We start from the raw sequence: 19,676 nt of genomic DNA on the forward strand, positions 1-19,676 counted from the left end.
TGGGGGTATATGTTGCGAAGGGTGAGGATGAAGGGATTGGCATTGAGAGGGCAGTTCGGGTGCGTATCCTACATGATGTTCGGGTGTCAGTCAAGAGTGCAGTGGCTATTAAGATGAAGAGGGGAGTATAACTAATTTCGATGTGAAGTACGAACGACTGCCAACTTTCTGCTATGGGTGTGGGCTACTGGGGCATAGTGCAAAGGACTGCGTTGAGGGCCCGTATGATGATCATGAACTGAAATATGGGGATTGGCTCCGTGCGTCTCCGTGGTAGGTCGTGAAACCAGTGGGTAGCATTCCTATGAGAGTGGCACGGGATCTTAATGCTGTGTTTGAGGCAGAAAATACCAGGAAGGAGGAGTTATTGGATATAGAGAATATGATTTCCAAACTACAAAATTACTTTCTCTCATCATTTCTTATTTTTATTCTATTCTATATATATGAATGATTAATTTGATGATTTAGGGTGCGCAAACATTAGGTATGGAATGGAATGGATTCTAACTCCAAGGAGGTATGAAGTTAGAACCCCATACATGTTTAGGGGATGTTTGGTTGGTGCTTTTGGAATGGATTGGAATGGATTCAGGCCATTCCAATGTTTGGTTGGAGCATTTTGGAATGGAGTTAGATACCTGATGGATTCTAACTCCATTCCAACCCCTTGGAATCTCATACCCATCTCTCTCCACAAGTTTCCAACTCCATTCCACCCAACACATTATTATTCCCATACCCGGATTGAACCAAACAACTTTAAACATGTATGGGGTTCTAACTCCATACCCGCTTGGAGTTAGAATCCATTCCATTCCATACCTAATGTTTGAACCAAACGTCCCCCTAAAGTTGTTTGATTCAATTCGGAAATGGGAATAATAATGTGTTGGGTGGAATGCAGTTGGAACCTTGGGGAGAAAGATGGGTATGAGATTCCAAGGGGTTGGAATGGAGTTAGAATCCATCGGGTATCTAACTCCATTCCAAAAATGCTCCAACCAAACATTGGAATGGCTAAATCCATTCCAATCCATTCCAAATGCTCCAACCAAACACCCCCTTAGTGAATTTATTTTGTATGGGTTTTTGAAATTTTAAGACCCCAAAAAATGGAAAAAAAAAAAATTATTAACCAAAAAAATTATTGAAGGACAAAAATCGAAAAATAATACACATCCTATATTTGTACAATATAATCGACAAAAAGTAATATCTCATGCAAATATTTAGCTATTAATATAATCGACAAAAATTAACATCTCATGCAAACATTTAGCTTTTAATTTAATTTGATTTTTAAAAATTTTGGAAATTTTAATGAGTATATGTTCACTAGATCTAGAAGGTTAAGATCTAAAATACATGAAAACAAATTAAATATTAATGTAAACGAGTACTTTTATAAATTTAATTTTAAAAAGTATTTCATCGAACATAGTGAACTAGAATCATTTTGTTTTCAATATTTGTGCATTTACATATGATAAAAAGTACTTCGTAGTTATTATGATAGATTAAACGACACGGTTACTTTAAAAAATACTCCCTCCAATCCAATCCAAATTATCCACTCACTTTTTAAAGTCAACCGTGTTAAATTTTGACATCGATTATATTTAATCAAATTTTTAAAATTTATACGTAAAATTGACATATTTACATTTGTTATAAAAAGATGTTTCGGAAAACTATAATTTCGACACACAAAAATAATACAAGTATATAAATGAAGAAACACAAAATCTCATTATAGACGGCACATATCCGTCTATAACTAAAGACGAGTCAAATACAATACCACATTCCTAATAAGATAAGCGGGATGGTGGGGGCCAAACCGTCTTTAGCTATAGACTATATATAACAAGACTAGCTGAAATACTTATATGTCAGAAATAAAAGAGAAAAGACGTGAAAAGTGAAAATTACTGTTTTGGGATTGTAGCTAAAAGACAGGAAAAAATCTGAGCAGCTTCATTAACCCCGATTTTGAAGGAAGATTCTCCAGGGCCAACCCAACGAATACGACAATCATGCTAATCATGAAATACTCCACTTTTAATGCTTTCCACACATTTTCGTACGCAACAGTTTTTATATTATTTCCTCATCCACAGATATATACGGAGCAACATACCTTTCGTCGACTATATATATACCACTCGTCAGGGGAATCTTATAGGTATCTATCTACTCCCTCCCATTTACAATAAACCTCTCTATTTTCTTTTTCGGTTATTCACAATAATCCTCTATTTCCTTTTTTGGTAAGTGTTTGTGTGGTCCAAATTTAATTGTATGGTGGAGTAGTGTATTTGTGTGGTCCAAATTTAATTATATGGTGGGGTAGTGCGTTTCCTTAATTTTTGTGCCAAAATGAAATGAGAGGTTTATTGTGAATGGGAGGGAGTATCTATCTATATTATTAAAGGAAACTTTTTTCGAACGATTATAGAAAGTCCAATTTTTACGAATTACTTACAAATATCTAAAATTAATTTAAATAAATACGTACTCTAGGCAACTCCAGATTATGCTCTTTAGTTATCCCCTATTGCATTACGTATAGCTACAATTAGTCAATTACTACCTTAGTCAAACACTCAAGTTAAAGATTAGATTAATGATCAATTTTAGTTATAATAGGATTCATACTATTATTATTAATGTGTGTATATATATTGATTTTTAGCAGCCAAAACTCCAAATATGAGTCTTTTTCGGTTTTTTTTCTTGTGAATACAATTTTGTATTAATATAATTATATGTGTTATTTTCTCCGTACATTATTGTCTATGTTTAATTGAGTTCTCATCATCTAACATTATTATTTTGTTGGTAGGGTGTGGAGATTACCTGAGGAGATGGATGAATGCGAGACGGAGGATGAGAAGATACAGTTACAACAATGTTGCTTCGTAGTTTATACTAAGCCAGTAAGTTATAGTGTGGTGACATAAGCTTGTGGCGGGTTAAGCACTATTTATGTGGGTAGATAAGACAAAAAAAGATCGAGTGTTAATTAGAGAGTAGTAATTTATTTTGTCTTATCTACTCACATGAATAATACTTACCCCGTCGCAAGCTTATGACGGATATGCCATAAATTTTAGTTTTCTTACTTTTCATGCGTTTTGCAGGATAATCATGTTTTATGTCCCTCATTATTTTCCCTACATGGCTGTGTGATTTCCTACTTTTTTTACTTTTTGATTATTATTTTTTTTACTTTTTGCTTATTGTTGTGACTTGTGACTATGACGTATGTATGCAAGTTAATTAGTGCATTTCATAATTTCTTTGATCTAACGAGTTACGAGTATGTTGTTCGTTTGCTCTTTGTTAGCTATGTCATTAGACATTAAATTTTCTTTGGAAGAAAATAAGTAATATGGTATATTATTAAGATCTACTCTATAAGAAACTAGGTTTGGTGCCCGGCTTCGCCCGGACTACCTTTATTTACCGTTAAATTTTATTTTCACTATTTGTAATATATTTTTCTACGGCATATCTTGTAATTGTGATGAACTGTATAATTTATTTTCAAATTATGAGACACGTTCACTTCCCCGCTTTTAATATTGTTACTTTCACGACATTTTTTTCTTAATATCATTACGTTCACTACTCCCGTGGTTACTATTATTTCTTTTACTAATTCCTCTATTTTTTTCTTGTTAAATTCATTATTCCCGTTAATTTTATCCGGCCTATATTTAAATAAATAAAATATTTCCTTGAGTCGATTGATTATTTAATTGTTCATACTTTTTCTTATTGTTACCACTGTTACTTTCACTATATTCGTAGTTACTTTCACTACTCCCACTATCATTATTATAATTGTCACTACTCCCGCATTAATACCGTTAATTTTATTAATCTCGTTGATACTACTACTACTACAATTAATTTAATGTATAATTCTATGATGATACTAATTAATTCCATAAGTGTGGCATGTTAATTTTAAGGAAAATCACTATATTCTTGTGTTTTATAAATTTAATTACTTTAATTTAATGTAATTTCCATAAATATTCTTCATCAAGGCATCTTTATATTATACTTTTAACCAAAACTATATAATATTTACATTGAGGTCCCTTTATCAGGTCCATGACACGGTGCTATCGATTTAAAACTATATAGTATAATTAATTTGTATAGATTTCTTTAATTACATTGAAGTCCCTTGGTTTCTGGAATTAATATATAGTATTGATAGATATATTATTGTTGTTGTTGTACTCTATAATAAGTTAAAATATTTTAGAATTAGGGTAAGGTTTTGTAACGATATAAAGAGAGTCCAAGTTTAATGATTGCGAGCAAATTTTCAAACAACCCAATTATTTTATAAATAAAATAGAATTTTAGTTAAACTGATATAACATTGAGATAGACTATTAAGAATTTGACTATATTTTGAAGTTTGTATATTTGTATGTATAAAACATAGCATTCATATATGCTTCTTTTTTTTTCTGTTTTGGTTGCCTACTCGAATAGCTTTTCTTTTACTTTTTGCTTATTATATACTCCCTCATATTCACAATAAACCTCCCATTTCATTTTGACACAAAAATTAAGAAAACACACTACCCCACCATATAAATAAATTTGGACCACACAAATACACTACCCCGCCATACAATTAAATTTGGACCACACAAACACTTACCAAAAAAGGAAATAGGGAGGTTATTGTGAATAGACGGAAAAGGAAATAGGGAAGTTTATATTGAATAGGAGGGAGTATATTATATGAATTTCAGGGAAAATAGGAGGATTAAGTCAAAGAAACAGGTACAATTACTATGAGTAGTGGAGCAAGACGTACTCGAGTACAAATAAGTTTACAGTTATGAACTTATGAGTGACAATTTTGCTGTGTACGTGTTAGAGTAGGGATGACAATGTTTAAAGAACTTATACTCATTTTTGTTGAAACAATGAAACCAACGATGGTGAGCACACTATGGCTAACTATAATAAACATACTTATCAAGCTAATATCTAATATCTAATACAGTCAACGGAGTAATAAAAATCTGCCTCCACTAGCTTAATTGAGAGAAGTTTGATTATACGGTTACCTAAGACTAAAACTCTACTATAACTAAAACTCTACTATATTTAATGATCTACTCCACCTTCAGTGATATATTTACACTTCTTTTATTTCCCCTCACAAAATAAAAGATGTCTGGAACAGAGGAGTATATAAATTGGATATTAGAAATTGAATCATATTTCAACTACACTAACTTTCATAGTAGAATTTATGTGCGGAGGACTTGAATTTAGTACATGATGAATTATCAATTGGTGCACATAAATAGAGGTAAGAACAAAAAAAGAAGACTTAATCGAATAAAGGGCCTAACTCATAATAGATGCAATGGTATTTAACATGTATGTCATTTTATATTTATCACGTGGTGGAGATGTCACACTGGATCAACTCAGACCGATCAACTACTTTAACTAAGGTCATAGATTAAATTTCCATATAATATGTGTCTTTATACGAAGGAGTATAGTAAGCACTAAGCACCTCTAAGTAGGGAATATTATAATCATTCAGAAAGGTTATAAGTGAAAAGGGAAACATATAGAATTAATTAAAACGGCCCGAAATAATATGCTAAACAACTCAATGGAACGGAAAAAATATTAGTTGTGTAACTTAAAAGGCCGTCTTATACTAGGTTAGTATAAGACATGGAAAACACCACCCTAGAGATTAACAAAAGTAAATTATAGAAAGTTTATATTAGTAATTACCTATATTATACGAGTTGTCTCACATTAACCTGATTGAGACACCGTTTAATAGGTGAATTAGTGATAATATATTATAGACTGGACTCATTCTATTCCACTTTATTCCAAAACAATCAACCAAACTTATAAGTTAAAAATTGACTATAGTTAGATATTTGACTTGCGTTGTGCTATGAGTAAGAGGTCTGTACCTTTAAGATTAACTTAAAAGTTAAGCTCTTATAAATTTAGTGCAACTCCTATAAATATAATTCGGAAAAGTTAAGCTCAAATCATATCCATTTTTCTATAAGTTAAGGTCCTACCAGTTCAGATCAGAAAAGTTAAAACACCTATGAGTTCGGTTAAGCTTCTATATATTCAGTTCAGCAAAATTTATTACTCATAATAATCATAAGATATTACAAATTGGCCCGGGCATTAAATCTATTATCTATCTATATTATTAAAGGAAGCTTTTTTCAAGTGATACGAGAGTCTCCAACTTCTGCGAACTACCTAAAATAAATCTAATATGTTTTAATATTTTTTTAAATATAGAGATAGAGATCTAGAATAATTACATAACTACGTAAAACATATTTGAGTAGGACATAATTTCTATTTGATATAGTATATATATAAATGCTTCCCACAAATAAAACTCACCATAGATATCATTTGCCCTCATAACACAATTTGTCACTGTTACATATATTAATCTCATGTTTTATGTTGTATTACGTGCAAGATGTTGGCACTAATGAATTTCTTTTGTTATTGATAGGATGAGGACGTCATCAACTATGGCTTCGAAAGGCGTGATCAATCAATAACATTGTACGTGGCTTTGATGATCGATCTCCCCTACTTTATCTATTCCTCATCTATAGTAATAATATATAGTACGGATCACATGGTCTTCGACATGATGTTACCTTTGTATTATTGCAAGAACCGGATTATAATTATTTGTGTTAAACCACAAAAAATACGAAGAAATAATTAGCTAGCATATTGAGATTATGTATAAATGTGTTAAATTAATAATTGTAGTCCTCCGTCTCCATTTTGTAGGAAGCATTCAATCTGATCCATTCAAGTAGGATACTTCAGGCGCTTGCATGGTAAGGCATGTAACAAAGTTGTCGAAACGACTATTGTGTTCGGATGGTTATCTGGGTTTTTTACCTCAAAATCATTTACAACGAATTGAAATTAGTGGCACGCTATTGTTGGCAAAATAAGGCGTTTGAATGATAATCTAACTTGGAAATTTAACGAAGAGCAAATTTTAGATAACTTGAGTATTCATCCACCCAAAGATTAACTCATATCTTTCTGCCAACTTCTTTCTTTGAATTGACAGGCAAATAAACAAATCAAATGGATGGATAACTATGGTGCACCATTATTGATATTCACCTATACAAAGAGTAAGATGTCTAAAATTACAACCGTATATACACGACTACTTTTATTTTGTCATATAAGAATTTTACTTCCTGTAAACATACATGAGTAATATAGTCAATTAGAATCTATAAATACTATTAAAAGACTAGCCTAAAAATGCCACATAGACAATGCCACATTGGATGAAAAAAAGCCACGTATACAATAACATGTGACTTGGCAAACTAATATGACGTGGATTATCCAATTTATTATTATATTGCATTAATTTAATTCACTTATTTACTTTAAAAATCCATCCATATTCCATTAGATTTAAATTTAATTAACTCAAAAAAAAACTACAATAAAAAAATACGCATTAACTATAAGTTAATAATTTCAAGATATTTCATATGGAGTACTATTATATATATTCGAAATAAAAAAAAAATGAATACATAAGAAATTAAGAACGAAGAAGAATAAATGAAGTTGAAAACAAAAAAAATTGTATCTATAAAATCTTATTAAAAGGCTAACAAAAAAAATGTGACATTGTAAGTTTAATTGTGATGTGACAACTTTTAATGTGATATGGTAAAAAAAAAGTGATATGGATTACCAATTTAAGAAAATTAAAAAATATAAGGTAAAAAAAGTTAAAAAAATATAACGGATAAACACAAAAAAAAAAAAATAAAAAAAAATTGTAAACCATTGATCTCCTCTCATAATTTTTTTTTTATTTACCTTATTTATTTAATAACCATTATTTCCTTTATTTAATGAAATGACCTTCTAACTTTCCCTTCATCATTACTATACATACTTCTATTTATGTACCATATTTTTTTATTTTTCTTTCATTCATAAAATTTTGAGAGAATTTGTAATAGAATTTTTCATATATATAACTATTATATTCACCCTAATTTTCAATTTTATTCAAAAAATAGCACCTAAAGTATACATAGAAAAGTAAACTAATTGTTTCATTTTTCATTTTTCTTATGTTTTGTATTAATTTGTTATTATTTTTTTGTGTTTGTATTAATATTGCAGGAGAATGAATTTCCAACTTTATTCAAAAAATTGGTAGGTAAGGTATAGCTAAAGAACTAAATTAATTATTTCGCTTTTTATTGTTATTATGTTTTGAATTAATTAGAATCTTATTAGTTACTTTTTTGTGTTTATATTAATATTGCAGGAGAATAAATTTTCAACTTTATTCAAAAAGTTGGTAGGTAAACTATACAATGAGAACTAAATTAATTGTTTCACTTTTTATTTTTATTATGTTTTAAATTAATTAGTATTTTATTAGTTATTTTTTTGTGTGTGTTTGTATTAATATTATAAGAGGATGATATACTCACATATCAATAACAATGCACGAGATTCGAAATAATGGCTATGGATCTTCTTTACAGATTTTTTTCTTGGTTTGGATGACTCTTTCATTTTTGTCAGTTTTTCATTTTTCTACAATGGTGTATTAGAAATATCGAATGGTAGCAAAAATCTTTAATAAGTTGTTGACATGTTGTAGCATTATTGTCCTTCACTCTTTCATACACTTTAGTCTCCTTTGTAACACTTATGTTTTATTTTTACTTTGTCAAACAGGTTACAAATCAAATTGTTTAGCCAAATTACGATACACATGTCAATTTGATCTTATCATAGTGTTATAATATGCATAAATAGTAATTAGTTAGAAACGATTCTTATTCTCCAATTCATTGTTTCAATTCCAATGTGTAATTAGTTTTGCTCATCTTATACTAATAATAATAATTATTAGAGTTCACCTATTTAGTTTTGATCCTTACTTTACTCTCTTACTTTTTGTCCCATATCTAATCTTATATATACTACGAAGTATATTATTATAACACAAAATGTGATATTTTAAATATATGTAATCTTTCCTTGGAATTATTTGGAATAGTTGTTAAAGTTGCTCACATAAAAGTTCACGACCGTTTCTTTGCAAGATAAACATAGGGCCAAGTACTTTAAAATGCACCAAAACGACAATAAAAACAGCATCTTCATTCAAGCAATAAAGAGGCAAAATGCAATGTTTGTTGGTGAAAAAACCCATTCATATTCTATAATCTTTAAGCCGGTCAAAGCAATGGTTAAATAATAAAGAGACAATTGAAGAATCGCTAATTAAAGAGACAATTGAAGAACCATTAATTGAACAGGCAATTGAAGAATCATTAGCAACTCAAACGAGAAAATTGAGAGTCATTGATTTTCTTTCTATAAAATCTCATCAAAATACCAATTCATATTATCTTATTTGATACCAGGTTGTCGAAACCAACATTACCCGTCCTTTGAAAACAACGGACGACAATGGAGCGCAATTTCATGTTCCAATACTTCTATGGCGTCAAGATTGTCCATAAGACCAGAAATACCCGAAAATTCAATTTGACGGATTGTGTCCTCACTTCAAAACAACCAAGCTATTCACATTTTGGTTTGCGTACCATCCAAAATCAAAAATTTGGTGTATTAAACTTTTGTTTTAAAATACCGGTCCCCCAGTCGTGTTTATTTATTTACTTTTTTTTTTAATTATTTGTGAGTGCTTTTTTAATTAAAATTAAACAAATGATTGAGAGGGGGACTACTCCATATAAGTTATTCACAAATTAAACACTTAAACACAATCAATTATTAACGATCCCGTGATTTTCACGGGCTCCAAAACTAGTAATTATATTAAAAGGGTACCTTAAAAGGCCACGTAGACAAAGCCACATAGGCGAAGAAAAAAGCCACGCGTGCATTACGAATGCCACATCTATAAATCTATATAATCTATACTATATAGGTAAAAAAACAACCTAATACATTTAATTTTTTGTCATGTAGGATTATCATAATTAAATTCTATTAATTTTATTGTTAATATTAAGGCTACTTTAATAAATTTATTAAAATTCATTATAAGGTTTAGTAATATTTTTTTTTTTTTGTGTGGAAACCATAAGATCATGATTTAAATTATAAAAATAAATTAAGAATTTAGTCTCATCATTTAAATCATTCAATTTGTTCATCTAACTCCTCCTTAACCATAAATATAGTAGCTAAAAGGTCTTATATAGTAAATAAAAAATCTAATAATTTGGATTATAAAGCTACTAATATCTACAAATTTATAAATATAATTAAAAGGAAAACCAAAATATCTATCATCATCAATATGTCATATTTTAACTATATAGTTAAAAGGCAACTTAATACATTTAATTTTTTGCCGTGTAGGATTATCATAATTAAATTCTATTAATTTATATTGTTAATATTAAGGCTACTTTAATAAATTTATTAAAACTCATTATTAGGTTTAGTAATATTATTTTTGTGTGGAAACCATAAGATCATGATTTAAATTATAAAAATAAATTAAGAATTTATTCTCATCATTTAAATCATTCATTTTGTTCATCTAACTCCTCCTTAACCATAAAGATAGTAGCTAAAAGATCTGATATGTAGTAAATAAAAAATCTAATAATTTGGATTATAAAGCTACTAATATCTACAAATTTATAAATATAATTAAAAGGAAAACTAAAATATCTATCATTATCAATATGTCATATTTTAATTACATATACAAGATAACTTTTTAAACGACTTTCATGCAAAGTTGAGTTTGTAAGAAAAAAAATTATTAATAATAATAATAATAATAATAATAATAATAATAATAATAATAATAATAATAATAATAATAATAATAATAATAATAATAATAATAATAATAATAATAATAAATATCTTGTAGCTTTACGAGTCTCTTTTTATAATGGTGATGTAATTGAGGGGCCTTAAAACTGCCTTCTCTTAAGGTGCTTTCTCTTTATTTGTAGGACTTCGGGTGGTCTCTCTGACCTCCTTGTAGGCTATAGGATCTTGTAACTCTTTCTTCCCATATTTAATAGAATGATCCTGATTACCTGCAAAAAAAAAAAATAATAATAATAATGCTAACCTTTTACATACTATATTTCATTTTCCCATATTTATATTTATATTAAACTTCATAACAATGAAAAATAGATGCTCAAAAGTCATGAACTTGATCTTTATTTATACCTATATTGATAATAATGAAAAAATAATATTTAATAGCCATAAAACGCATCCTCAATTGTTTATATATTTTTTATGGAAGGCAAAATCTGTAAGCAAAAAATTTCTTATCTCTATCGTTAGTTGAATGGTATGTGTCACCGATATTATTAACTAATTTTTTTTATTTTTTTTATTGGAACTTTCATTGGGTTATGAAGTGTTCATCACATTTTCAATTTCGCGTGTGTGTTTGTTTTGTTCTCATTTAGGTGCTATCAAGATTATTTATTGTGTTAAGCTCTTCCAAGGTAAATATACTTACACCTCTACGATTTGATTACGATTCCTATTTTTTTCATTACTTAAGGTGAAACTAAGTTAATAACGATAATATTGCAAGAAACAAATTCCACTATTATTGTGTTACTTTTTTTTAATAGGTATGATTTATTGAAGAAAGAAGATTATAAGGAGAAGTGAAATATTAAGATTGCTTAAACAACTATATTTTACATACTAATTAAAGATTGGTGACATCAACGTGGAATCGTGGATGATTAATAATTTTTTGAGCATTTATTATATATATTTTGAAATATCAGAAAAACTCCGGAGAGACGGTCTCTCAATAGCGTTATTGAGAGACTTCTCACATGATGGGGGCGAGGGACCCAGTGAATTTCTTTTTTCTCTATTATATCTCCCACTAAATTAGTGGGAGACGATCTCTCATGAGACCTACTGTTGAAATATATGGCTAAAAGGTGGAAAATTTGAGAGACATAGCATTTTTTGTATAATATTGTTTAATAGGTGAAGTATTCGGTAATAATGATCCAATTGTTGTTCAAGTTGTTGCTGCTTTAAAATTTTTAGTTCCGCAATTTATTATTGTATTAGCTTCAATTTTATGGAGGTATGAAATGTTAGTTTTGTCATAACATTTCTAATTGTGTGTTTTATGTTATTTTCAGAATTGTTGAATTTGTGAGGGTGCTCTATCTTTGGGGATCTTTGTTTGATAATATAATTTTGTTTAATTTGATTATATGAATACTTATATTATTAATTCATTTTAGCTTGCATTGAGTTAATTTAGTTTTGATAGGGGTATCTTAGAATATCTAATGTATGAAAATTTAATTTCTGACAAACTGTTATATAAAAGACTAATTGAATTTATACAACCCTTAAAACATGAAAATCGTTGTATGTTATTGTATTAAATCACTAAAGTATTACACTAGAAATAGAACAACCCGTGAATTTCACGGGTCACAAAACTAGTTAGAATTTGAAAACTATCTTCTTTTAGTATATATGACGTATACAGATTCACATTGAAGCAATATTCTCAACAAACATTCTATAATTAACTTATTAACATGTGCAGAAAATCTGAATCAATTAAGAGCCAAAGTAGCATTTTACTACAACATGCATGAACATGAATCTAACATTGGCTACATAGATTCAAGTCATAGTAGGATAGTGAAAATGCATTTTATTCGATCTTGAGCAATCAAATAAATTGGATTTCCCTTCTTTCAATCTATTTTTTCCTTCCTGCTCGAGAATATTTACTTCTTTTATACGAGTAATTAGAGTTTATACCGTACTATTTTTTCGATTAATTTTAGAATTTGAGTGATTACAATTTACAAGAATTCAACTTATATGAAAAACTTTCGAGCAATATTAGTCTCCACATTTTACAAACTACTTGATTTTAAAAAATAAGTAAAATATATAATATATACGGAGTAATAAATAAGAATTGAAATAAGAGTTAATATCCTAGGTAATTACGAATACAATAACTGAATCAAATTGTGAGTTTGATTTACTTAGCAAGTAAACAAAGTGGACTATATCCTAAACTCTTGCCAGTTTGCATACTTTCATATACTATCTTCGTTCCGGTCAATTGTTATTCTTTGATTTTGACACAAAGATCAAGAAAAGAGGAGGGAACCAATTATTAAATGACATGTGAACCAAACGAGTGCTACAAGATATTCCTATGCTATGTACTGTATACTCTGGAGAATTATACTCCGTATGTCTTTTTGTTATATCTTTATGCCTGGATAATTATGATCTATTTGCATCGTTGATTAGAAGTATGTGTAATAGATGCTTAGCAATATTGAATTGTTTATTAAAAGTATATGAGTGTCGTTTTGTATTAAATCACTCATGTAAATGAGTGTTTTTTTTATATGTAAATGGACCAGTAAAGGGTGAGACTGTTATAAAAAAACAGATAGGTAAATACAAATAGACCAGTAAACTTAGGTTAATACAAATAGACTCCTCTGATAAAGTTACGTAGTATGTGACTGTCTCTCCTAAGTTTTTGTGTTATTGATTTGTAAGGTCGTTTACATAAGTGTCATGAAAAACAGATAGGTTAATACAAATAGCATAATCCATTAAAACGAAAATAAAGTTATTAAAAGATGTTTTTTGTTAACTTTTTAAGGTTGCTTATACGGGAATTTGTATACTCTTAATAATACTCAAATATATAATTTGCATATATTTGTTGGTTGTAAAGATAAGATTATTTATAATTGCACAAAAACTTTGGAGATAATTGATACTTATATTGTTTGAGAAGAAGTAATTTCCAAACAATTCTTAACAAATCGGTTTCAATAATTTCCACACATCAAGTAGCAGCAAATACTTTTTTTTAATTAAAATAAATAAGTCATTCTTCCAGCTAAGCTAATACCATTTTTTATATAATTAAAAATATTATATTATACAAGACTTGAAAGTTGTTTGCGAAAGTGACTTATCATTATTTTCAACGACATTTCATTATTTGTTACTTAATATTGCAGGTAGATGATAAATCATGCGGGGAAGAACTTTCATTGAGCTCATCAAGCACTTTGAAATTCATTAAAGTTGTTACCCATTGTAAATCCTACTTACTAGATAACATAACAAATATATTACACGAAAGATATCTTTTGACAGTAAAATTGTGAGTCTTGAAACTTTATGGTAATTATCGCTACTTTCATACAAAAGACTCTATCAAACGGCCCGTGCATCGCACGGGCATTAAATCTAGTATCTATCTATCTATATTAATAAAGGAAGCTTTTTTCGAGCGATTACATAGAGTCCAATTATAACAAAAGACTTTTGAGTTTCCCAAGTGTTATGAGATTCTAAAGAATTGTAAAAGAAAATAGGGAAAATAAGCTATTTGAATTTGTATACAACACGTGAAAGTAGTTTGAAGAAAACTAGATATATTATAATTCTTTTGTTGTTTTCTTTTTACTTTCTTCTTATATAGAGTTTAGTGCAAGATAAAATTATACTAAGATCAAACTTAGTTCATTGTGTATATATACACAGGCATGGCATATCCCGTCTAATAATTCTTTTGCTGCATATTTGCTTCTTATATTAACTTTCTTCTTATTCTTCTTATTTATTATTATAGCAATTTTTAATTTAATTGGCTTTGATATTTATTTTTTGGCTTGTGTTTTTCCAGGAATTATTCCTGATAGGTTGATCGAAAATTTTACGTAAATCACCGCCAAGAGAGTTCTCACAGTCTAATCGTCTATTATGGGGGTAATTCTTAACCATTTATTCAATTTAATGTGCTTTTTATGGATTTCAACACGCAATATTAACACTAATTCCCTTATTTTTGTTGGATTTTTTTTAGCATATATTATGATATGTTAGGGTGCAAACCCTTGTCCCACATCGGTAGAATAAAGATGGAAGATCATCTTTATAAGTGTCCAGAAAATATAATAGTACGAGGCCTTTTGGGAAGGAGCCCAAGAGTAAATCCGTGAGGGCTTGGCCCAAAGCGGACAATATCATACTATTATGGACAAAGTGGACACGATTCTGTGAGAGAGGCCCAACACGGGATATTCACGCTTCCGCACAACAAGTGGTATCAGAGCCCAAGGTTCGGCTTGGGCTAGACACGAGGATGCATCAGCAGGCCCAAGACTTGAAGTTGTACACTGTAAGACATGGAACTCCTAGCTCGGGGTGAGTCCTTGAGCAGACCCGGTCCAGAGTTAATTGGATTAAAGGCGTCATAGGTCTTGCGGGACAAAAGACCATTTGTGTACTAGAACTGTGATCAGGTGGACCCTTATCAGATTGGGTGCCACAGGTCTGGTGGGTCCTTTCCAGGTTGGATGCCAGAGACCGTTTGTGTTCTAGGACTTCTGAAGTGACGGACCCCGTCCAGGGGATGTTCGATATGCATGTGTAGCAAAATCCCCAAGAAGGGCACATGGACGGCTCGTGGTAGCATGGTGTGTCGGCTAAGGGGAGGTTATCAAGACTTGTGATGTTTCGGGTGTCTAGAAGTTGGGGTTGTAGAGTGGGAGAGTCCTCCATGGAGGTCAAGGTCCGACTCAAGATGATGGTCCTTGGTTTGAGGGGAGGATTGTTAGGGTGCAAACCCTTGTCCCACATCGGTAGAATAAAGATGGAAGATCATCTTTATAAGTGTCGAAAAATATATAAAGACGAGGCGCCTTTTGGGAAGGAGTCCAAGAGTAAATCCGTGAGGGCTTGGCCCAAAGCGGACAATATCGTACTATTATGGACAGTGGACACAGTTGCAGCAGAGGCCCAACACGGGATATTCACGCTTCCGCACAACATGATATTTGGTTTAAAAACTGGCAATAACTGAAAATAACAAGATTACACTTAATCTTACACAGTACTCATGCAGACGGGCTTGGTAGAAATTGAGGAATACTCGACTTGAGAGTCTTTTCAATGCATTAAAATGTAGAGAAAGAAGAAAACAACAATGAAAAAAATTTGCAAGTATATTTTTAGGAGAAACAATCATGTGTACGACTTACGGAGTATTAGCTAAATAATACGGGATAATTATTTTGTTGTTCTGTTAGGTTTATGTGAGCTCCCAAAGTAACTTGAATTGCAATGAAGGTTAGTTAATGGAGTTCTTATCAAGGTGGCAAAACACATACGAATATTTGGGTATGATGTATAGAGGCGAAATCTACAAAGTGTTATTTAAGATTTGAATATTGACATCGTTTTTACTATGCTAAAACTTCCGTAAGTCAGGTTACACTCTCTTCACTTTGAAGTTCTTTAAATATAAGGGAATTTTTCATCTCCGTGATCAAAGTTATTACCCGTATATAAATAAGCGAGTGCTGATGTTGATTAACAACCAAAATCAAAGCTCTTACAATTTTATGTATCGTAGAATACAAATAATATTAGCCTCCAATTTTTGTGGGATACAATATTAGGAGAGTTTAAATTCACTGAATGACTTTCGAGTAATATTAAAGTCTGAGTAGTCTCCAAATACTTTGTCAATACGGAGTATTAAATTTGAATATGAAGTCAAAACTAAAAAAAAAAGTATAGTCCTAAAAGCAAGATGTTGTGCGGTTCATAGACAGTGAAGCTTACAATGGAGATTCCCCCCGTCCATGTATTATTCTTATCTTTTTTTTATGTAATTTAATTACGGATTTTCTAATATGTCTCTGAAAAAGTTTGTTGAGAATATAACATGATAAATTAGAGTTGAAACTCATATTTATCATAATTAATGATATAATGTTGAATAACTTTTTCTACTTAACTTCTTATCATGTGCCCTTAAGGCACATGTTAGAAAAACCGAATTAATTAAGTCGACAAAACCTCTTAAGTCTTAACCATAATAGTACTTACTCCATTCTGATCAATTACTATCCTTTGGTTAATTACTACTCCCTTTGGCTTTTATTTTTCTTCCCGTTTCTCTAATACTCCCTCCTATCCATGGTTTTTTTCCCTTTTGAAGTGGGCACGGGGATTAAGGTGGGGAGTATAATATTGATAAATATATGAGTGGGGTTTGGTAATTGGAGAGAGGTATGAATAATTATGATTAAATATTAATAAAGGTGATGGGTGGGGTTTGGTTATTGGAGAGAGGTAGGAATAATTAGAATTAAATATTAATAAAGTATATAGTGGGGTTTGGTGAGTGGAAAGAGGTAAGAGTATAATATTAATAAAAACTTTCTAAAAAAGGAAAGGGGAAGAAAACCTGAATAATCCGTTTTAGGAAATAGGGAAGAAAAGAGTGGATAGGAGGGAGTATATGATCAAGTTTATTTTTAAAATAGAAAGAACAATAATTGACTGAGAGATCCCAATATAAAAAAGGATAATAAATAACTAAGATAGGCGTAGTATATAAGTATTTACGATAAACAGGTAAAGCATATTACTCCATATATACTATATATAGATGAGGACCATGCGGTTCTTCATGCATAATGACTCCTCTGTTTCAGTGCAAGCACTACACCTCCACGCATATTATTGTGAACACACCTGCTTGAAACTTTTTTCAACCAATTACATAAGATGATTATTTATATACATGGAAATAGAATCAAATACTAAACAGAAAATAAAAATAAGTTCAACATACACTACGTGAAAATTAGAGTTGTTTGACATTTTTATGCTTTAAATTTCGCTTTACAACATGTGAAGGAGTTCGACGATAAAATTCAAGCACGACAATGAGTGCTTAGGATTGAAGTAGGACAATGACTCAATGAGTGCTCAAGCAATACAATGACCTTGAATTCAAGATGCGGAACAAGATGCTAATATAAAATATCGATTTTTGTATTGGTATGTTTACTGTAGAATAAATTGAGGATGGATAGAGTGGTATTCTTAAAAGATATAATAATGAGAAATAAAAGAGTATATTATCGTAAAGAAATTTTGGATGGATAAAGTGACAAATAGAAATTATACGAGATAGTGTATGTTAGTCAGATGATCTATTCAATTTATGGGTTATTCTACATCGACAGAGTAAAAGACCCAATCGACTCTAAACGTCACAACAAGTTTTTACTTATAGAAGTCATAGTTACATTGATGTTTAAAAAAAAAAAGAAAAAAAAAACAATACCACGTATAATTAAAAGAAGAAAAATGAGAGTAACCCTAATTATTTATTTTGCGCAAAAATTAACTTTAAATGTATTAGGATGTGTAGTTGAATCAACATGGGATCTGAGTTTGGATTGACTCTTTTCAATAAACGAACTTAAATAAATTAGGAATGGTTTTTTTAATGTAGCATTTATCCGTTGTTTATATAACATAATCTAACAAATGGCCCGTGCACACGGGCATTAAATCTAGTATATATATATGTAAAAGAGGCTTTTTTTCAGACAATTTTAGAGACTCCAACTTTTTTAAAACACGATTTTTATTTTTAATAGTAAACCCAGCAGAAAGTAATTATTTTTTAGCTAATAAAATAAGAGATATTGTAAATTATAAAAAAGATTGAGTTTTATTTTTGAATCCTACATAAGATAAATCTCCAAAGAGTCATATACATATCTCTCGGCGTAAAGGCTCCAGCGTTTCTTCTGCAGATTTGAATGTGGTAAAGAAACAGTGGCCAATAAAAGAAGAGGTTTATAAGGAAGAGGATAGTGAAGAAACTGAAGAGGACTGTGATAATTGTGAAGATGGATGGAGGTACGCAGACAATAATGATGAGGATGACGAGGAGACAGAAGATGAGGATTAGCCACCAAAATATTGTGCCATGTATTCCTCGGTGAATTTGTTTGGATACCTTTGTGCCAATTTTCGGAAAACATGATCCGGCATCAAGCGGATTACACCATGATTCTAATTATTAAACTATTTCGTATTCATATTGTTATGGCAATTCATTTTGAACCTAACTTTAGGAGTTTGATTTTCACAGTCCCCGTTTTTTGGACCTCTATGGTGTTTATGTATATTTTCTATATCAAGCACGCATTTGAAGCCAAAAATTGTGAAGATGTTAACCATTGGAGAGCTATTAAGGTGGATCTTATCGACTCCTGTCCAATTTGTTATAGTTTGGCGATTCTAGAGTGTCATATAAAGCATTGAGGCATGCTTCTACTAATATGGATGCTCTGATTGACTTGGGAACAAATGCTACATTGTTACTTACTTCTATTCAGTTTATACAATGCTCAGAGCGGCTACTTGACTACTTTGAAGCACAAGCAAAAATCTATAAATATTATTAAAAGGTTAGACATTAAACGCCACGTAGACAAATGTGACATGACAACAATTAATTGTGACGTGGCAAAATATAGTCCACGTGGAAATACTAGCATAGTAGTACACATGAAAAAAAAAATTATCAATTCCACATTTATTAGTTACTCTCATAATTAATGGTAAAAAAAAAAAATTTAGATAATTTTAATTTCATAGGATAATTTTTAAATCACTCTCATGCAAAGTGGATTTAATAATAATAATAATAATAATCTATAAATCCATACTCTTTTAAAACA

At 30.2% G+C, this 19,676-nt stretch overlaps 1 long non-coding RNA gene across 2 annotated transcripts; it reads left to right on the plus strand.

Annotated features, from left to right (window-relative positions):
• Positions 1 to 2,194: 2,194 nt before the first annotated feature.
• Positions 2,195 to 8,299, plus strand: LOC141646294 (uncharacterized). Of its 2 annotated transcripts, none has more exons than XR_012545485.1 (5): positions 2,195 to 2,273; positions 2,849 to 2,942; positions 6,566 to 6,618; positions 6,856 to 6,905; positions 8,239 to 8,299. It is a non-coding gene; the product is annotated as an uncharacterized LOC141646294 (long non-coding RNA). The 2 variants fall into 2 exon arrangements; XR_012545484.1 differs by lacking the exon at positions 8,239 to 8,299 and adding an exon at positions 7,148 to 7,233.
• Positions 8,300 to 19,676: the final 11,377 nt, after the last annotated feature.

The sequence above is a fragment of the Silene latifolia genome, chromosome 3 (assembly GCF_048544455.1).
Source record: "Silene latifolia isolate original U9 population chromosome 3, ASM4854445v1, whole genome shotgun sequence".
Taxonomy (NCBI): Eukaryota; Viridiplantae; Streptophyta; class Magnoliopsida; order Caryophyllales; family Caryophyllaceae; genus Silene; species Silene latifolia.